We start from the raw sequence: 21,737 nt of genomic DNA, 5'->3' as shown, positions 1-21,737 counted from the left end.
AATATCAAGTGGACCAATCTGATTCATCCCCTTCCTTCTACAGTTTACGTAAGTAAAGAACTCTTTGCTGTTTTTCTTTGCATCCCTTGCCACAGATTTCTCGTACTCTGCCTTCGCCTGCCTAACCTCCTTTGTAACTTGGTTACAGATCAACTTGTATCTATCATAGGCTTCTGTGTCATGTGTTAATTTGTATGTATCCCATGCATGTTTCTTCTCTGCCATATGCCTCATCAGTTCATCTGACATCCATTTAGGCCTAAACCTTGAACAATATTTCTTAGTTGGTATGTAAAGCCTAGTAGCTTCCAAGATATGTTCTTTGAATGCTTCCCATTTTGCATTTGCTGTTGGTAACATCATCAGTTGGTCCCACTTTATAGAATTTAAATACTGTCTCAGTCCATCGTAGTCGCCTTTACGAAAGCAATAACCCTTCCCTTTACCCCTAATGGTACTTACCTCTTTGAGTAAATCCCACTTCAGCACACTGTGATCACTGCCACCTAGTGGTTCATTTATCTGCAGATTCTTAATGCATGAAGAATCACTGCTGATAATCAAATCAAGAGTATTCCTCCCTTTAGTTGCCTCCCGAACATGCTGATGTAGAAAACAATTGTCCAATAAATCCACAAAAGCCTTGCTAGTGTGTGAGTGACCAGCCCCCAAACTCCAGTCAATATCTGGGAAATTAAAATCTCCCATTATAAGACTCTGATTTACTGGCCCACTCTATTTCCCTGTACAGTTTCTTATTATACTCATCAGAGTCATTAGGCCTATAGCACACTCCTACTCTCAATTTTGATCTCCCAATGCTTATGTCACACCAAACTGACTCGACACTGGACTGTCCAGCGATGTCCACTGGCTTCACTTCCTTGGATTTTATGTATTTCTTAACTAATAGCATAACCCCTCCTCCCTTCCTATCCAGTCTATCCTTTCTGTAGACGTTGTACTCCCCAAATTCCAGTTCTGCATTCCTTATATCTGTGTGACACCAAGACTCTGATATCCCAACAATATCTGCCTTTGATGTTTTGAGCAATACCTCAAATTCATCAAATTTATTTACTAAACTCCTAGCATTGGTGTACACGCAAGTATACATGCACCTATTTCTATTCTTAGCTACCCTAACACAACCCATGTGTTTACTTGTACCGCAATGACTCCCAGCAGTCTCTGAAATATCCTGAATTGTTCAAGGTTTAGACCTAAATGGTTATCAAATGAACTAATGAGACTCGTGACAGAGAAGAAAAATGCATGGGATGCATATAAACCCCATGATGGTTCAGCTGTTGATGATCCTGCTCAGATAGCAAACAGACTGTATGAGTATTTTGCAACTACATTCACACATGAGGAGTTATTAAGGTTTGAAAATGGCAGAAGGTTATCAAATTGTAGCAGGTTGCTCAATGATTTTGTAATAACTGAGAGCAAAGTGGAGGGGAAATTGTTGAAGTTAAACATAAGAAAGGCACCTGTGGTGGATGGGATCTATCCAGTTATATTAAAGGTGGCGGCAAAGCAACTAAGAAAACCCTTAAACATAATTATGAGAGCATCCTTGGACTCAAGGGAGGTGCCCTCGGACTGGAGATGTGCAAATATATCCCCAATTCACAAAGGGGGATCCAAGGGTGACACGAGAAATTACAGACCAGTTAGTTTAACTTCTGTTCCGGGTAAAATAATGGAGTCACTGGTTAATGATGCATTGCAGGATCATCTCGACAAGAATGCAGCAATAATTCAGACACAGTATGGGAAGGTCTGGTCTGACAAATTTGATAGGATATTATGATGTGGTTACAAAGGAACTGGATGCAAAAAATAATTTTGATATCATATATTTGGATTTCGGGAAAGCTTTTGACACTGTTGCGCATGGAAGACTATTGTACAAATTGGAGCAGAATGGTATTAAGGGTAAGTTGCTACAATGGATAAAAGGATGGTTGAGTGGGAGAAGACAGAGGGTGGTAATTAATGGGTGCTGCTCTTCGTGGACTAATGTTATTAGTGGAGTCCCACAGGGTTCGGTTTTGGGTTCACTGTTGTTTTGTATATTTATCAATGATATTGATGAAGGTATATCAGGCTTAGTGTCGAATTTTGCAGATGATACAAAGGTTGGCAGGGTTGTTAATGACAGTGTGCTACTGCAAAAGGATCTAGATAATTTGGGCAGATGGGCTAAGAAGTGGCAACTGAAGTTTAACCTTGACAAATGCAAAATACTGCATATGGATAGAAGTAACCCCAGAGAAATGTACCAACTGTGTGGTACTACACTTAAGGTGGTAGAAAATGAAAAACACCTGGGAGTAATTGTGCAGTCAGATATGAAGTTTTCTGAGCAATGCAGACAGGCTCCCAGGGGAAGGTCATGGGGTTTTGTCAATGATATATAGGAATTTTGCTAGCAGGGAGAAGGAAGTGATTGTCCCTCTGTATAAGGCAATGGTCAGGCCTTGCCTTGAGTACTGCGTACAGGTTTGGAAGCCTCATTTTAGGAAAGATGTAGATTTGCTTGAGCGTGTACAGAGAAGGGCAATAAGATTGGTGAGGGGAATGAAGGGATCCTCTTACCAAGAGAGGCTTAAGTTCTGCAAATTGCAGTGGCTGGAGACTAGGCACCTGTGCGGTGATCTGATTGAGGTGTATAAGGCCTTGAATGGGTTGAGCACGCTGAATTTTGATGGGACCCTTCCACTTCTTCAGATTACGAACCTAAGGGGGCATAAATTCAAATTAAGAAAAGACAGATGTAGAATAGATGTGCGGAAATTTGCCTTTAGCCAGCGGGTGGTTAATTGCTGGAACAAACTTCCATCTGTCATTGTGGAAGTTGATAGGTTAAATAAATTTAAAGAGGAAATGGTTAGGCATTTGGAGGGAATGGTGTGATTTTTTTTTTGGCTGATGCTGCATAAGCTCATACACTTGCTTTCTTGCATCACATGCCACTACTACTACTACAACACAGCCGATTCATTTATTTATCACATTAAAATCCCCACCAGTGTTTCTTGCACTGCTTCTTGGGACATACAGAGGCAGTGTAAGAATTGCTTTTGCATCTGCTTGTGGCATCTGCCTGTTAATCTGATAGTGTATAACCCTCCATGCTAGCATTTTTCTGACCACTTCCTCGATAGCATTAGCAAATATTCTTCACCCCTTCAGTTTAAGTGTATCCCATCTCTGTAAAAAAGAGCCCTTCCTGTTAACAAGCATTAACCACACTGAGCAAAACTCTAACAGACAGCCTTGAACAGTCCCTCCATGAAAAAACTGAATGACAAGGCTCTTATCACATACTCCTTCCTATCTCTGGGCAGAATTGCAGACACTTTCAAATTTAATTCTAGTTTATGACTTTTTCTCAACATTGACCTGTACTTGTTAACTAAATCCTCAAATCTACTCTTAATAGCATTAGTACAATGTGTAGAAATCACCTTTTTGCCCTTACGAGACAACTGCTGTACATCAACTTTAGCCCCTGGTCCTATTCCACCTATCCCTTTTACACAATATATTTTCCACTTCCCTGACAATAGTTTCCAAAAATAGCTACTTCACGTGGGAACAGAGTTCTCTGCCTTTCAGGATGTCATTTGTTGTCTGCTACTCAAGTGTGGGCTCTAGAGTTGAGCTGGGCAGCTGATTACTTGATGGGTCCATCATTTCAATTCCTTTGAGGGCATCGACCTTGTTCTTCACTCATATAAGCCCATCAAAATACTGAATTTCTGCTTTATCTCCTCATGCTCTTTATAGGAAACATTCATAAAAGGAAACATTTTTGGGAAACACTCATCCCTTTCACTGTATCATGTATGGCTAAAGGTAGCTTTGCAAAGACACAACAGGCAGAGCACATTATAAAATCCTGATTTATGAGAGAACTGCTGTTAGCAGTTCTCTTCCAAGCCAAAGCATTCCCACTGCTTTGAGCCTTATGCTTCAATGCTCAAGTCTGAGGTATAATTTTAGTCAAATTTAACTTAACAATACTGCATAAAACTAAGAAAACTAAGAGATACAAGTAAAGTCAGTCCTCGTACAACACGTTTTTACACTACACGAATTCAATCATACACAATTTATAAATAGGGGAACGATATTGTGTATAACACGAACCGAATTCGCTTATGCATGATTCGCCTTTGTGTTTACAAGAAATGGCAGTCGAACGCAGAATCACCCCAACCGAACGCAACACGATAGGAATGAAGAGAAAATTCAGAAAATGTATATGTTTTTATATCAGTGAAAGGGAAACACATTTCACCATAATAACGTAAAAATTACACAATTCCATCTATCGGTATTATCGCAAATGCAATTAGATTGAGTTTACTACCAGTTTATAACAGATTCCACTAGCAGAAACGTAACTGGAAATTGTTTTTATTATTTTATGGCAGTAACCCCCAGAAATGTGATGTAGTAAAATGAGAGTTGTCTCTGCCTTTACGGTGTTGTTTATTCAGTTGCTACACGCGCGCAGCTTTGTTTATGTGTATCAAGTGTGCCTCCTCATTTTGTAATTGTGCTTTATTCCCTAAAAATGAGTAAAATACTTAAAAGGTGTGAAAAGGAAGCGTCCTGGTGAAGACAATACAGATTCAGAGAGAAAAAGAAAAGTAATATCGGTAAACAGAGGCAGACTGGGTCGAATATTCTTACCCGGGAAAATTTGTAGTGGCCTCATACTAGCGTTTATGGCCAAAATCACACTAGCCTCCGGCCCACGGGGGATCCCCCGTAAGACTTATGGCCAGTCCGCCACTGTCGATATAGAAAAAAATATGAAATTGTGAAACGCTTTGAGCGTAACGAAAGACCATGTGATAATGCACGTGCCACAGGCCTAAATGAGGCAAAGCCGAGAATTAGAAAGAATGCAGAGAAAATAAAAACTTTCACAGCAGGAAAAACTCATTGTAATTAAAATCCATTAGATCAAGGCACAAAGAATTGGAAGAGATGGAACGGCTGCCATCTGTTTGGATAGAAAATCAAACAAAGAACAAGTTTGCTTACGATAGAAGCAAAAGCATTAGCAATATTTTATTACGATTATTTATTGTGTTTGGTATTGATTTGGTTACAAATGGGTGTTCAATCTTGGGTGGTCGGCACCTAACCCAATTTTTCCCATAGGGCCTGTTGTTTATATTGCACGAGGGTTTCTAGGAACACAACTATCATGCTATACGAGGACTGACTGTATAATAGCACTACACTATATCAAAATTATTCTACAATGCAGATTATTCTAAAATAGCAGTATCTACAATGCTATTTTAAATTACATTATGTATTGTGATACAGTTATGTTACTAAATGGCATTTGTAGTGCTATAAATTTATATATATTTTATAGTATGAAGAAAGTGGGAAGAAGATATTTTGTTTAATCCTATTGAATTTACGGTATTATACACGAGAAGTGAATTCGACAAAATGGATAAGAAATGTAGTGATATGGTAGGATGAAGTGACCAAGTAAGATATGAAAAAAAAGACAGATGGTTGTCAAAAAATTAAAATAAGATTAAAATGAAAAAGCGACCAAAATAAGACTACATTGGAGTGTTTTTCACAATTTCTGTGTCTTTGTCAGAGGTCATCCACCGAAATTATGAGAAAGATGGCAATGTACTTGCTTCTGTTTCTGACATGCTCTGTACCCTATGGTGTGCTGTAGACATGTGTTAAGCACGAAATTTGAAATTTTGCAGCTAGAATAAGGTATAATAAATTGTGCCAATAAATGTAATTATAATTATTATTAGCAGGGCATACAGATCATGGATGACCTTACAGAAGCAAGCAAAAGAATTAAAAAACTAAAGTAATGATGTCGAAATGTAGGAATAGGCAAGAAGAAAGGAATTTACCATTACCTTGTAAGACTGAAAATGACCAGGATGGCGGCGTGCCAATATATTTATGTATAGGTTCACTAGTGGTTCCTAGCATTAGAAATCAGGGGGGAAAAATTATTGGTATAATGTCTGTAAGCTAGCTAGAGGTATAAATTGAAATGATATATGTGATGATGAATGCTGTTAAATACATGTTGCACGAACTGCCCAGGATAGTTGAGAGATATAATAGCTTACAAAGTAGCAGTGAAAAGCTGCTAAACTTTGTTAAGGCGAAAAATAGATTAGGTAAAGGAAGATGGTAGTATCCCGCATATTGCATTCGTAAAATTAATGGCTCACAAGACATAAGAAGTAGGAATATGTGAAGTAGGAATATGTAAAGCAGAAAAGTGAATGAAGTAGAGGCAAGTAGATGGGCTCTGGTAGTTCGGGGTTGCAAATCCCGTTCCTATAGATAGGAGCCCGACGAATGTCTGGGAATGTGTATATCATGTATTTAAGGTCAGTTGTTGTGTGAGTAAGGATAATAATTAATGCTGATGTTATCTTCCTTTTTGCTACAACTACGCTCCACCCCCTACTCTTACTTATTTTCTTAATACTATTATATATATATATATATATATATATATATATATATATATATATATATATATATATATTTATTTTATTCATTTTTTTTTTATATACGAAAGCAACAGTTTAAAATATTATTAATAATAGTTTATGGACCAGGGACACTGCTATAATTATGCAGAAAAATTCTATAGCTGCTAGGTTTGTACATATGTATAGTCTATACTTCCAGCCTCTTTGGGGTCTTACAAATGTAGAAAACTTGTACTCCCGATTGACTAACTAAAGAAGTATTTATTTTTATTATTAATTTTATTTTTTTATTATTATTATCTTTATATATCATACTTAAACACCAGAAGGATGCTCCCAGAGCTATGTTCAGAGTACTACTATAGGAACAGGTACAGCAACCACGAACTGCCCGAGCACTTTGTCTTCTTCAGTAATCTTTATGCTTTCCTGCCCCCTATATATATATTTTTATTTCTTGTGAGCCATTAGTTTATCGAACGCAATATTCGAGATGCTCCTTTTCTGTTTTAAAACACTTTTCTCGCCTATACAAAGTTTAGCGACTATTTACCGCTACTTTGCTAACTTGTTATTCCTTTCTATCCTGGGATGCATTACTTCATGTGTTTAACTCCTACCCCAATTTACATTCATTATTTAATTTACGGCTTCCCTAATTTAATTTAATTTGCTACTTCTCTAACTTAATTTTAATTTTATTTTACTACTTTCTCTAACTTAGCTTCCAACTTTCAACGCATGGGATAGCTAGCTTAATTTAATTATTTTAAGTTTTAATTACTTAATTTTTCCGATTTCTTACACTCGGGGTCACCAGCTTAAACCATATATACTTTAGCTGAAACTTTTTACTACTCCACAGCAGTACAGATCGACATGACCTACACGACCCTAGTAAGTTATCCCATTTCTTTTTACTCTTTGTTCTTTACTTCCAGCCTCTGTCAGGTCATCCATGAAATATACACATGCCTTATGATTTAAAATTAAATTTTAACCCGAATATACTTAAACGACTTTTCACATGTGCCACGTGCTGTGTATATTTCATGTCAGAAACAGAGGCTTTACTTACTTATTGCCGTTTCCTCCTTTGATTTTGGCGGCTGGCCCCCGATGAAGGCACCGAAGTCACAGGATGAACGACATTCTTATCACTTCTTTTTACCTTCGCTACCTTCTTTGTTCTCCGTGATTGTAGTTTCTGTTCTGTTAGCCCTTTGTCTTTCTCTAGTTACAAATATGTGTGTGTAATTAATAAAAACATTTCTAATATTAACTATATTCCTATGGAGTGACCCCTGCTTTACAATATTAATCCGTTCCAGAGACACCATTATATCACAAAGGTATTGTAACATTTTTTTTTTTTTTTTTTTTTTTTCAATGAAAACCCCAAACACAAGAGGTCTTAGAACAGATAGTACTTAGTACCATGCTTGGGTTGGAGGTTGAAAAGATGAAAGAAGATATTTGTTGACATTAGACTTGAACTTCTGTAGACTATAATTTTCAGGAAATACGTATGAAGGAAGGTTGTTCCAGAAAACAACAGTTGAATGAATAAACGAGGAAGATGAAAAGTTGGTTCTGTGAGTTTGAAGTTGGACAGTAAATGGATGTTTGCTGGTGGCGGCATGTGTTTGGACTGTTTTGGCATAGGAGCAGAAGAATCCTTTTTGCGAATATTAGTTTACACACATTAGACCAAAAAGAGTTTGAGGAGAATAATCAGTATAACTCGGATGAGAAAGAACCTTTATTTACAAGACATGAATTAGTTATGGCCATGTTGTTGGTTAAAGATGGTAGGTCACCGGGTTTGGATCTCTTAGAGACCCAGGTAATTAAGAAATTTTATGCAATGTATCCAGACGTTTTTCTCAATGTTTATAATCCAGTTTAAAGAAGAATCTGTTTCCCAAATTATGGAAAGCTGCTGTCCTTAGAATTATCCATAAAATTCCGGAGAAGCCTGTGTACAACCGTCAACATATCATCCAATAGCATTACTTGTAATGGGCAAAATACACAAACTGTTTAACTTCAGGTATAATTTGAGGTGCATTGCTTCAAAATAATTCTGATAAACAGTTCGGGTTTAAAAAAGGCAAGTACACCAAAGATGCAATACATCCTCGATGTGTTTGTGGACTTTACGGGCACATTGATGTCCTGTGGTGGGGAAGAGTATCCTCTGCACTATGTCCCGGAAATTTAATATAACATCTTGAAGGATTACTTTTCAGACTGCAGTGTTGGTTCGTTCAAAATTTAGCACATATCCTATGAAATCCAGCACAGTTGTCACCAGGGATCCATACTTGGCCCCTATATGTGGTCATGAGTTTCTTAAAGATGGCTGGTTTGTTTGTTTGTTATTTGGTATTTAGCAGCATTAGCAACTAAGGCTATATTGCTCCGGGGATATGCGGTGGTCATTCCCTGATCTTTCCGCATCCTCCGTATTTGGTGGGCACGGGCTCGAACCCTGGTCTAATCAAGAAGCGTGTGCTATGCACTGCTGCTCCTGCCCACCTGGCTACGGAAGTGCCAGGATGGCTCGTGGGACACTGTGGCCATCACCTGTGCTGATGATCTGGCTTTGTGTCTGGCAACTCCAGAAGAGAGAGATAAAGGTAGTACAGTTTTAATTAAGCCATTAGATTGGAGTGCTCTTCACAAACTCACCATTTCTAAGGAAAAAAATTACGTGTACCCTGTACACACAAAAGATGTTTTATGTGTAAACATCTTTGACGACACTTAGAACCAAAACCGTGAATGATGTAATTTATGCTCACACCCGATACTTACTCTACCAAATCAACAATTGGAAGAGGTTAGGCCAATAGCCTAACTACCCATTTGATTGTAGCCATTGGTTGAATAGTATGATTGCAACAATACAAGTATTTGTATTGTTACTATAATTTTATTCTGTCATGCCTTGTTGCAAATTACGCATGCAGCGAGATCTGCAAGAAATGACAGTATCAGCGCATAATACGCTATCGAAACTATGATTTGGCTCAGGATCTCAACAAGTACAAGTGCGAAATGGTAACGTTGCACATTCCATTTCGCAATGAGGAAACAGAGATACTGTCAGAGATGAAATATGTCAAGATCTACAACAACAATGAAGAGCTCATACGAGATCGCAAATTGTATAAATCGGACTTGGAAATTCACAAAATGATCGAAATATGTACGACAATATGTCAAGACAACAATGACGACATTGACCCTGACGAAGCATGCAGTAATGACCTGCATAGTCTTTTAATGTGACTACGAGAAGAAGACTCCTTTCGAAACTTTAAAATTATCCAAATAGCGAGATGAATGAGAATCTAAAGCTTGTCACGTCAACCGACTCAGCCAAATTACAAAGAAAAGCGAAAACTTGATGACCAACAAGGACTTCTGCAACTTAATCAGAATGGCCAATGACAAGCAAAACATTCTACTCATACATGTAATTTGAGTCGGTTATCTCCCAATCGTGAACCGATTCAAATATTCTTGACCGGCCCAGCTGGTTGCAGAAAAATATTTATGATTCTGCCTCTGGATGGAACTATACAACCGCTTCAGTAATACAGATGGGTACTGTAACACCTACATTACATGCGCTTCAACTGGTAAGGCTGAAGAGCATGTAATGTAATGATCTGGGACGTGCTCAGAGCTAGTTTATGCTAGTTCTGAGCACATCCAAGATCACTTCCCATGAGTCTTTACTTTAAGTTTTGCAAGATATCCATTTCTCTGATTACCAAAGGATTTCTGCCCTGGGTGGCAATGGCTAGCCCAAAGCCACCTAAGTGGTATGCCAATAATCATAAACATTTTTCTGCCACCAGCTGGTTTATGCCAGCTCTGACCACTCCAAGATGTATAGAAATAGATATATATCATTTAGATAGATAAGTTTTATGGCGAATTTTACTAAAATTTTATTTTTAAATTTAATTGTAATATATTTCATTCAACCGATTACGAATGGAAATATTGTATATAGTTTTTAAAAATATTTATATGTTGTATATATATATTTTAGTTGACCCATTAAATCTCAGGGTGAAATAAATATTAAACTAGAATGTAATTAGTGCATATGGACATTGGTCCTGGAGGTGCATTTTAGTGAAGTGCCTAACATGAACCCACTCTCTGGCACAGACTCAAATACTACCAACTTGATAAAGTGATTCATCAGTCAAACGCACATTCTAATCTGTGTTAACCAAAATCAGAAATTAGCATAGGTATATGATGCAAGAAAGCAAGCTTATGCAGCATCAGCCAAAAAAAAAGAAAAAAAAAAAAAAAAAACCACTCCCATTTCACCCCTCCATTCGATCGAAATAACCTGTCCACAGCTGAGCCTTAAATTTATTTAGGGTATCAACTTCCACAACAAGGGATGGAAATCTCTTCCACCAACCAACTACCCACTGGCTAGTTTCCGCACATCTATCCTACATCTGTCTTTCCTCAATTAGAATTTATGCCCTTTCAAGTGATTATTCTGAGGAAGAGGAAGAATCCCATCAGCATTGAGCATGCTCAAACCATTCAAGGCTTTATACACCTCTATCAGATCACCTTGCTGGTGCCTAGTCTCCAGACACTGTAATTTGCAAAACTTAAGCCTTTCTTCGTAAGAGCAACCCTTTGTTCCATTCACTAATCTTGTTGCCCTTCTCTGTACTCATTCCAGCAGCTCTACATCCTTCTTGAAATGAGACCTCCAGAACTGTATACAGTATTCAAGGTGTGGCCTGCCCATTGCCTTATACAAGGGAATAATCACCTCCATATCCATGCTAGAAAAATTCCTGTATATCATTGACAAGACATCATAAGCTACTCTTGCAGCCCATCTGTACCGCTCAGAGAACTTCATATCTGCCAGCACAATTACCCCCAGGTCCTCTTCATTCTCTACCACTGTCAATGCAGTACCACAGAGTTGATACGTTACTCTGGGGTTACTGTTTCCCATATGCAGTACTTTACATTTGTCAATGTTAAATTTAATTTGCCACCTCTCAGCCCATCTGCTCAACCTTTCCATATCCTGTTGCAGCAGCATACTGTCAGTAGTGTCCTTAACTACCCTGCCAACCTTTGTATCGTCTGCAAACTTGAACATTAAGCTAGATATACCATCATCAATATCATTTATAAATACAGAAAACAACAATGGACCCAACACTGAACACTGAGGGACTACACTAATAACATTAGTCCACGATGAGCAGTGTCCATTGATTACCACTCTCTGTCTTCTCCCCCTCAACCCCACCTCTTTATCCATAGCAGCAATTTGCCTCCAATGGCACACTGCTCCAATTTGTGCAGCTGTCAACCATGTACAACAGTATCAAAAGCCTTTCTAAGATCCAAATATATAATATCAAAGTTATTCCCTGCATCCAGTTCTTTTGAGACTGCATCATAGCATCCAATCAAATTGGTCAGGCAAGACTTCCCTTAACAAAACCATGCTGTGTCTGAGCAATAACTGAAGTCTTGTCTAGATGATCTTGCAGTGCTTCTTTAACCAGTGCCTCCATTAATTTTCCTGGAACAGAAGTTAAACTCACAGGTCTATAATTACTTGTGTTGCCCTTTGATCCTCCTTTGTGAATTGGGGTCACATTTGCACATCTCCAGTCCATGGGTACCTCCCCTGAGTTCAAAGAAGCTCTCATAATTATAGCTAAGGGTTTGCTTACTTCCTTTGCTGCCTCCTTTAATATAACTGGATAGATCCCATACACTACATTACTGAGGATAATTGTTTATCCTCAGCAATTTCTCCTCCACTTTCCTCTCAGTTATTACATAATGATCTAGCTCACTGCCAGATTTTACTTCACCTCTGGTATTACCCTTCCTGAATAACTCCTCATGAAATCCAAGGAAGTGAAGCCAGTGAACATCGCTGGACAGTGCAGTGTCGGGTCAGTTTGGTGTGACATAAGCATTGGGAGATCAAAATTGAGAGTAGGAGTGTGCTATAGGCCTAATGACTCTGATGAGTATAATAAGAAACTGTACAGGGAAATAGAGTGGGCCAGTAAATCAGAGTCTTATAATGGGAGATTTTAATTTCCCAGATATTGACTGGAATTTGGGGGCTGGTCACTCACTCACACACTAGCAGGGCTTTTGTGGATTTATTGGATGATTGTTTTCTAAATCAGCATGTTCGGGAGGCAACTAGAGGGAGTAATACTCTTGATTTGATTATCAGCAGTGATTCTTCATGCATTAAGAATCTGCAGATAAATGAACCACTAGGTGGCAGTGATCACAGTGTGCTGAAGTGGGATTTACTCAAAGAGGTAACTACCATTAGGGGTAAAGGGAAGGGTTATTGCTTCCGTAAAGGCGACTACGATGGACTGAGGCAGTATTTAAATTCTATACAGTGGGACCAACTGATGATGTTACCAACAGCAAATGCAAAATGGGAAGCATTCAAAGAACTTATCTTGGAAGCTACAAGGCTTTACATACCAACTAAGAAATATTGTTCAAGGTTTAGGCCTAAATGGATGTCAGATGAACTGATGAGGCATATGGCAGAGAAGAAACATAAATGGGATACATACAAATTAACACATGACACAGAAGCCTATGATAGATACACGTTGATCTGTAACCAAGTTACAAAGGAGGTTAGGCAGGCGAAGGCAGATTACGAGAAATCTTTGGCAAGGGATGCAAAGAAAAACAGCAAAGAGTTCTTTACTTATGTAAACTCTAGAAGGGGATGAATCAGATTGGTCCACTTGATATCGATGGGTCAACTGTTGATGATCCTGCTAAGGTAGCTAACAAACTAAATGAATATTTTGCATCCACATTCACACACGAGGAGTTATTTAGTGAGGGGAAAGCCAGAGGTGTATTCAACTCTAGCAGTAAGCTAGAGAATCTTGTAATAACTGAGAGTAAAGTGGAGGAGAAATTGTTGAAGATAAACACAAGAAAGGCACCCGGGGTGGATGGAATCTATCCAGTTATATTAAAGGAGGCAGCAAAGGAAGTAAGCAAACCCTTAGCCATAATTATGAGAGCTTCCTTGGACTCAGGGGAGGTACCCACAGACTGGAGATGTGCAAATGTGACCCCAATTCACAAAGGAGGATCAAAGGCTAACACAAGTAATTATAGACCTGTGAGTTTAACTTCTGTTCCAGGAAAATTAATGGAGGCACTAGTTAAAGAAGCACTGCAGGATCATTTAGACAAGACTTCAGTTATAGCTCGGACACAGCATGGTTTTGTTAAGGGGAAGTCTTGCCTGACCAATTTGATTGGATACTATGATGCAGTCACAAAGGAAATGGATGCAGGGAATAACTTTGATATTATATACTTGGATCTTAGAAAGGCTTTTGATATTGTTGCACATGGAAGACTGCTGCACAAATTGGAGCAGTGTGACATTGGAGGCAAATTGCTGCTGTGGATAAAGGGGTGGCTTAGGGGGAGAAGACAGAGAGTGATAATCAATGGACACTGCTCGTCGTGGACTAACGTTATTAGTGGAGTCCCTCAGGGCTCAATGTTGGGTCCATTATTGTTTTCTGTATTTATAAATGATATTGATGATGGTATATCAAGCTTAATGTCGAAGTTTGCAGACGATACAAAGGTAGGTAGGGTTGTCAAGGACATTACTGACACTATGCTGCTGCAACAGGATCTGGAAAGGTTGAGCAGATGGGCCGAGAGGTGGCAAATGAAGTTTAACATGGACAAATGTAAAGTACTACACATGGGAAACAGCAACCCCAGAGCAACGTATCAACTCTGTGGTACTACACTGACAGTGGTAGAGAATGAAAGGGACCTGGGGGTGGTTCTGCAAGAGTAGCTCATGGTGTATTGTCAATGTATATAGGAATTTCTCTAGCAGGGATAAGGAGGTGATTATTCCCTTGTATAAGGCAATGGTTAGGCCACACCTAGAGTACTGTATACAGGTTTGGAGGCCTCATTTCAAGAAGGATGTAGAGCTGCTGGAACAAGTACGGAGAAGGGCAACAAGATTAGTGAATGGAACAAAGGGGTGCTCTTACGAAGAAAGGTTTAAGTTTTGAAAATTACAGTGTCTGGAGACTAGGCACCAGTGAGGTGATCTGATAGAGGTGTATAAAGCCTTGAATGGTTTGAGCATGATCAATGCGGATGGGATTCTTCCTCTCGCTCAGAATAATCACCTGAGAGGGCATAAATTCAAATTGAGGAAAGACAGATGTAGGATAGACGTGCGGAAATTTGCCTTTAGCCAGCGGGTGGTTGGTTGGTGGAACAGACTTCCATCCCTTGTCGTGGAAGTTGATAGCCTAGATAAGTTTAAGGCTCAGCTGGACAGGTATTTTGAACGAACAGATGGGTGAAGTGGAAGTGGTTTTTTTTTTTTTTTTTGGCTGATGCTGCATAAGCTTGCTTTCTTGCATCAAATGCCTCTACTATTGCTAATGCTAATGTGTAAATGTAGATGCAAAATACTCATTTAGTTTGTTAGCCACCTGAGCAGGATCCTCAACTGTTGAACCATCAATATCCAGTGGACCAATCTGATTCATCCATTTCCTTCTAGAGTTTACATAGGTAAAGAACTCTTTTCTCTTTTTCTACGCATCCTTTGCCAAGGATTTCTTATAATCTGCCTTTGCCTGCCTAATCTCCTTTGTGACTTGGTTACAGACCAGCTTATATCTAACATAGGCTTCCATGTCAACCATTAATTTATAAGTAACCCATGCATTTTTCTTCTTTGCCATGTCTCATTAGTTCATCTGACATCCATTTAGGCCTAAACTTTGAACAATACTTCTTAGTTGGTATGTAAAGCCTAGTAGTTTCCAAGATAAGTTCTTTGAATGCTTTCCATTTTGAGTTTGCTGTTGGTACATCATCAGTTGGTCCCACGGTATAGAATTTAAATACTGTCTCAGACCATCGTAGTCGCCTTTACGAAAGCAATACCCTTCCCTTTACTCCTGATGGTAGTTACCTCCTTGAGTAAATCCCACTTCAGCACACTGTGATCACTGCCACCTAGTGGTTCCTGTATCTGCAGATTCTTAATGCATGAAGAATCACTACTGATAATCAAATCAAGAGTATTACTCCCTCTAGTTGCCTCCTGAACATGCTGATGTAGAAAACAATCATCCATTAAATCCACAAAAGCCTTGCTAGTGCGTGAGTGACCAAACCACAAATTCCAGTCAATCTCTGGGAAATTAAAATCTCCCATTATAAGACTCTCTGATTTACTGGCCCACTATTTCCCTGTACAGTATCTTATTATACTCATCAGAGTCATTAGGCCTATAGCACACTCCTACTCTCAATTTTGATCTTCCAATGCTTAGGTCACACCAAACTGACTCAACACTGCACTGTCCAGCGATGTCGACTGGCTTCACTTCCTTGGATTTTATGGGTTTCTTAACTAATAGCATAACCCCTCCTCCCTTCATATCCTTTCTGTACACATTGTACTTCCCAAATTCCAGTTCTGCATTCCTTATATCTGTGTGACACGACATCTCTGATATCCCAACAATATCTGCCTTTGATGTTTTGAGCAATACCTCATATTCATTAAATTTATTAACCAAACTCTTAGCATTGGTGTGCACGCAAGTATACATGCACCTTTTCCTATTCTTAGCTACCCTAACACAAGCCATGTGTTTATTTGTACCGCAATGACTCCCAGAAGTCTCTGAAATACCCTGCATCTTGTTTTCCAGACTGCTGCTCATTCCAATATACTCAGTGCAAAAATTACTTTCACCTCTGCCAGTGGGTACTGTTAATCTATTAGTCCTTGTATCCCCCCAAGCTAGCAGTTTTCCAACCCATCTAACACTGCCTCAATAGCATCAGCAAATATTCTTGCACCCTTTCCATTTAAGTGTATCCCATTCCTGTAGAAGCGGTCTCTCCTGTTAACAAGTACAGACCAGGCTGAAAAAAATTCTACCCCTTGAGCCTTGCACAATCTTTCCAGGGCTGAATTGATCGACAAGGCTCTCGTCACATACTCCCCCCCCCCATCGTGTCGGTGCAGAATTGCAGACACTTTCAAATTCAACCCTGATTCATGGCTTTTTTTTCAACAGTGACCTGTACTTGTTAAGTAATTCCGCCGGTCTCCTACTCTTAATATCATTAGTGCCAACGTGTACAATATCATCTTTTGTGCCCTTAAAAGATGGTATTCGCTCTACAACATCAACTTTTGCCCCTGGCAGATATACCCTGGTCCTCTTCCACCTATCCTTTTTACATACCATGTTCCCCGTTTCCCTGACAATAGAGTCACCAACAACTACTAGTTCCTGTGGGACCAGCGCATTCTGCCTTGGAGGTTGCTGCTGTGTTGCGTGATGATCAAGTGCAAGCTTTGGCATTGATTTCGGCAGCTGAGTGCTTGATGGGACCCTCAATTTAGATCCTTTGAGGGCATCCACCCTGTCTTTCAAGCTCTCATATAGGCCCGTAATAAAGTTGAGTTGTCGCCTGATTTCCTTACATTGCGAACCACGGGACATGATATTGCCCCATGGCAATATCAGTCCCGTACCCGATTTATCCACAAACATCAAGCAAGCAGTGCATTTTAAAAGGCTGTGATTCAGAGGGCAACTGTCCCCCTCGGTTCTCCCCTGAGCCACAGTGAGACTTTTGCTTTGCTGCTGCTGTGGTCTGAGTATAATTTGCTGTGGTATAATTTCAGTACAAAATTATAACCCTAAACTTGTATCCCAACACAGTTATAACACTATATATCTATATATATATTTTTCAGTATCAAATATTATTATTAGCCATATGTTGCAAGGAAGCCTAAAGCTTTTGCTGCACCAGCCAAAAAAAAAAAAAAAAATTTCTAAGTTACCGTTAGAGAGAGAACAAACAAGAGTAAGAAGTAGAAGGGAATCACCAAGGAAAGAGAAGAATGATGATATCCAACTCAGGACCCTGGGTGTGCCAAGCCCATACTCACCAGATGTGAGCCCCCCTGGGGTTATCTATGAGTTCCATTTATATAACTTCCGTATCAAGTTATGTATTAATTAATTATGTTACGTTTGTAAAACTACGTCATTACCGTATTTCCCCATGTATAAGACGCACCTTAATTTTGGGGCCGAAATTTGAAAAAAAAAATGTATTACATAAAGTTACTGAACTCAAGTTTTATTCATCATAAAATTCATACTGCTCCTCATCACTGTCAAACTCCCATCCATTAGCTTGTCCTCATCTGTGTCTGATGACGAATCACTGTCTTCATATATTGCCTTGTCCTCAGTTCCATCTATGGCATTTGAAATGCCATACTTCTTAAATTACTTGACAACAATCTCAATCTTTATATTATCCCAGGATCTTTTCACCCAGGTACAAACTTCTCCTATAGTTGGTTTCTTCACTCTTCCTGCTGGTGTCAAATTGTCCCCAGAAGACTTCATCCATTGGTTCCATTCGTCTCTCATGGCAGCTTTGAAGGGTTTGTTAATGCTGACATCAAGTGGTTGGAGCTGGAATGTCAAGCCTCCAGGTATGACGGCAAGTTTTGTTTTTTTGCTCTGAGGCAATCTTCTTTGTGTTTTTTGTTATGTGTGCCCTGAACTGATCAAGCACCAATAGGGCAGGTTTGCGTAAGAATTCACCTGGTCTCCTGCTCCAAACTTTCTCAAACCAGATCTTCATCCCATCCTGATCCATCCAACCCTTGTCATGAACGAGGACAATCACTCCTCGAAGAATGTCTTCTTTTGCATTGTTTTGCATTTGAAAATCAGCATAGGAGGCAGATACAAGCTAGAACAACTGTATAATGGCTCTTTTCATGTCCACTTGTCTTCACAGTTACAGTGTTCATTCCCTTCTTATCAACAGTTCTGTTACTTGGAACATCAAATTGTCCCAAGCAACAGAACTGTTGTCCATATTTGCAATCTGTCCCAACTCAAACAGGTGTGTCTTCCGACATTGAATGACAAAATGATGAAATTCAAGGACCTTCTGCTCATAGCTTTCAGGCATCTTTTGGGCAAGTCTGGTGCGTGTACGCATGCTTAGTCAATTCTGTTTCATGAACCTGAAGCACCAATTGTGTCATCCTTTGAAATCAGTAACTTCTTTTTTATCAGCAATTCTTCTTGCCTCATGCTGAACCATCTTTGTGTACACAGGAATTCCAATTGCCCTTTGCTCTTCAATCCATATCTTCAATTCCCTCTCTAAATCGGGCTATTTTGCTGACTTGCCTCTCATGGCCTTCTTCTGCCGTGGCATTTTCAGTATGGTTTCTTCTTCTCATAGCCAGTCTCGGATTGTTTTCTCAGTTGGAGGAGGAACAAACTTACGTTCAACAGCACGATTTCCATTCACTTTGGCAAACTGGATCACTTTTAACTTGAATTCAGCACTGTACGAAAATCTTTTTTCTGAGCCATTTCTGGGCAGAACGTTGCAAAACGTAACCTAATATACCGGTAACAAGTGCGAAACAATGAGTGCAAAGACAACAAGCGCGAAAAAGCGGGAAATGCAAGTAAAAAAATCTACAACCACTGTATAAGACGTACCCAGTTTTTAGACCCCAGATTTTTCGAAAAAAGGTGTGTCTTATACATGGGGAAATACGGTATATGTATTTAGTTAAAATGTACAATTTAATTGACAATGAAGTTTAACAAGATTAATAGATTTTACTGATTAATTGAAATTTTATATAATATACTGCACTCTACTAAGCTAATGCTATCTAGTTTGGGATATAATGTATCGTATAACAATGGCGGCAAGTTACGAACTGGTAATCTACGGACACTTGAGTATTAATTAACTTCCAAAATCTTGCTGTCTCAATTCAGAATAAACCAAGGATCTTGACTAGGTCTATAAGCTACTTATAGAAAATAATTTAATATAACAATTGGTTAATAAAGCGGCTAAATATGGCTAAAAGACTTCTCGTTCAGCGGAGCTGCAAAACTTGTAACATGTGGATTGGATACCCTTACCGATACTAAGTAATAACCTACAAAATCTCTATCTAAGTTAAACTTTAAACTAAATATCGTAACTAGGAATATAAAGCTATTCTAGAAAATAAGTTAATATGCCAATTTAAGTTAATAAAACAAAAAAAAACTTCTCTATTTCCAGGAGCAGTAAAAACTTCGCCTGCACAATTCACTTGCTGAAATGGAGCTAAATTAGATCAGAATGAGAGAACTTACTGAGTCATGTTTCTTCGCTCAGGAGGAAGCTGATTGCTTCTGTCCAAATGGTATACAACTCTTTGTGAAGTAATTCTGTCAACGAGCACAACCAAACAATCCTCATGCCACATAGGAGAAAGTGGAATCAGTTGTGCAAGACATCTTTGTGCGTTGCATGAACACATTGCAAGAAGCACATGTTTGGCAGAAACTATAAAATGTTGGTTATCGACACCGGCAGATTACTCTACAAGCTCCCACTGGTCATTGGAAAGCCATATATCGTCACAACCGATGTGGATGTTATGATTGGCTTGCTAACAACACCGTGATTAAATTATCCAAGATTGAATAAACAGAGCAACAGATACAACTGTGGCTCGAATTTACCACCTCGGCTATGATCGGAGTTAGCCTGCAAGAAGGTGGTGACATACATGCAAGCAAACATCAATCCCACAGCTGTGCCACTCACAAGACGAACCAGGAGTACATCATTGAACAACATCAACCCTGAAATCTGAACCAAATCACGTTCCTCTCATACTGGCTTGTGCAATGACGATACATACACGTCACAAGGTGGAATGTTTGATACAGTGGTTTATGAATACGAAAACAGGCATGAACAGCAGCTGGTTTATATATATCTCTGTCATGCAAAACTGGCATTGCTGAATTTAACATCATCTCGTCACGCTGTGACAAGAGATTCTACCATGGACTGAGAAATGCTGCATCCATCATCGATCTACAAAATGAGTTTACCAGGTTCGCGACTAATCGGCTACAAACAAAACAGGACAGCTTGCTCAAATTCATCCACAATAGGAAGGAACTCTCAGTTGTCTCACTCAACTGTCAAAGCCTAAGGGCACACCACAATGACACTGTTACTCAGCAATGCCAAATCTTCCTGCTATCTGAGACTTGGTTAGACAATAATGAGAGTGTCAGCATTCCGAACTTAGATTGCATGGTTCAATTCAAGCATGAAACCAAACGAACAGCTGGAGTCACAATATATCACAAGATGGACATGGTACAAATTGTTATGCCATACTTAGATGTCATCTATCAACAAACGACTGGTTTGTCAGTTAGTGTTCGGCCCATTGGCAATATATGTACAGTGCAGTGCTTGTTACCCAATGGCCAAGTGATACAGTTGTTGTCTATATTTCTCTGAACAGTGACATACAGGATATAACTGACTTCAATCATCTTGTTTTTGTGCCATACTCAATTCAAGGTGCAGCACTGTTAAAGAAAGATTTACATAAAATACCCATGTACATGAGTGGCGATTTGAACGTTAACTTCCGATTGAAAGAAACCAAACCATTAATAGCCTTAGTGCAAGAAACGCTCGATCTAACTCTAAACACTAATACCGCAATTTCAACTACAAAATTGGGTTTCTCAATCGATGGTTTTCCAGAGACATTTAGATACATTGCAATCGCAAGTATACATCTCTTAATTATCATAAATCCATTGTTTCCTGTCTTCCAGCTGAAATTATGGAAATTTGTGAAAGATCAATAAGCTATTTACAATACAAAAGCTCTTTTATTTCAAAATCAATATACATACACATCAAAATACCTAAAAGAAAAGTGAAGGATGTATCACATAAAACCATCTACCGAGATGGTTTTATATGATGGTTCAGGGTACAACAGCTAACATTCTCCTTCATTCTCCATTTTAACAAATTTAAAATCACTCAATATAATTCCTTGAATAGGATAGCACACACTCACAATCCCCCCCAGGGTGGATCATTTCCCACCCAGCACAAGACACACATATTGATATATACATACATACAACATTCACTCACATATATACATACACAAATATATCTGCATTCACACACTTAAATCTAGCATATCACAGCAAGTTCATGCAACCA

At 39.0% G+C, this 21,737-nt stretch overlaps 1 protein-coding gene across 1 annotated transcript in view; it reads right to left on the bottom strand.

The window, feature by feature from the left end:
- The window catches only part of LOC150077333 (carboxy-terminal kinesin 2-like), a 287,195-nt gene that overhangs the window by 193,487 nt on the left and 71,971 nt on the right, over nt 1–21,737 (bottom strand). The gene's annotated exons all lie outside the window — the stretch shown is intronic.

The sequence above is a fragment of the Mastigoproctus giganteus genome, chromosome 12 (genome assembly GCF_048544385.1).
Source record: "Mastigoproctus giganteus isolate SK-2022 chromosome 12, ASM4854438v1, whole genome shotgun sequence".
Taxonomy (NCBI): domain Eukaryota; kingdom Metazoa; phylum Arthropoda; class Arachnida; order Uropygi; family Thelyphonidae; genus Mastigoproctus; species Mastigoproctus giganteus.
The sequence above is the reverse complement of the archived record's forward strand: the minus strand, read 5'-3'. Positions and strand labels throughout refer to the sequence as shown.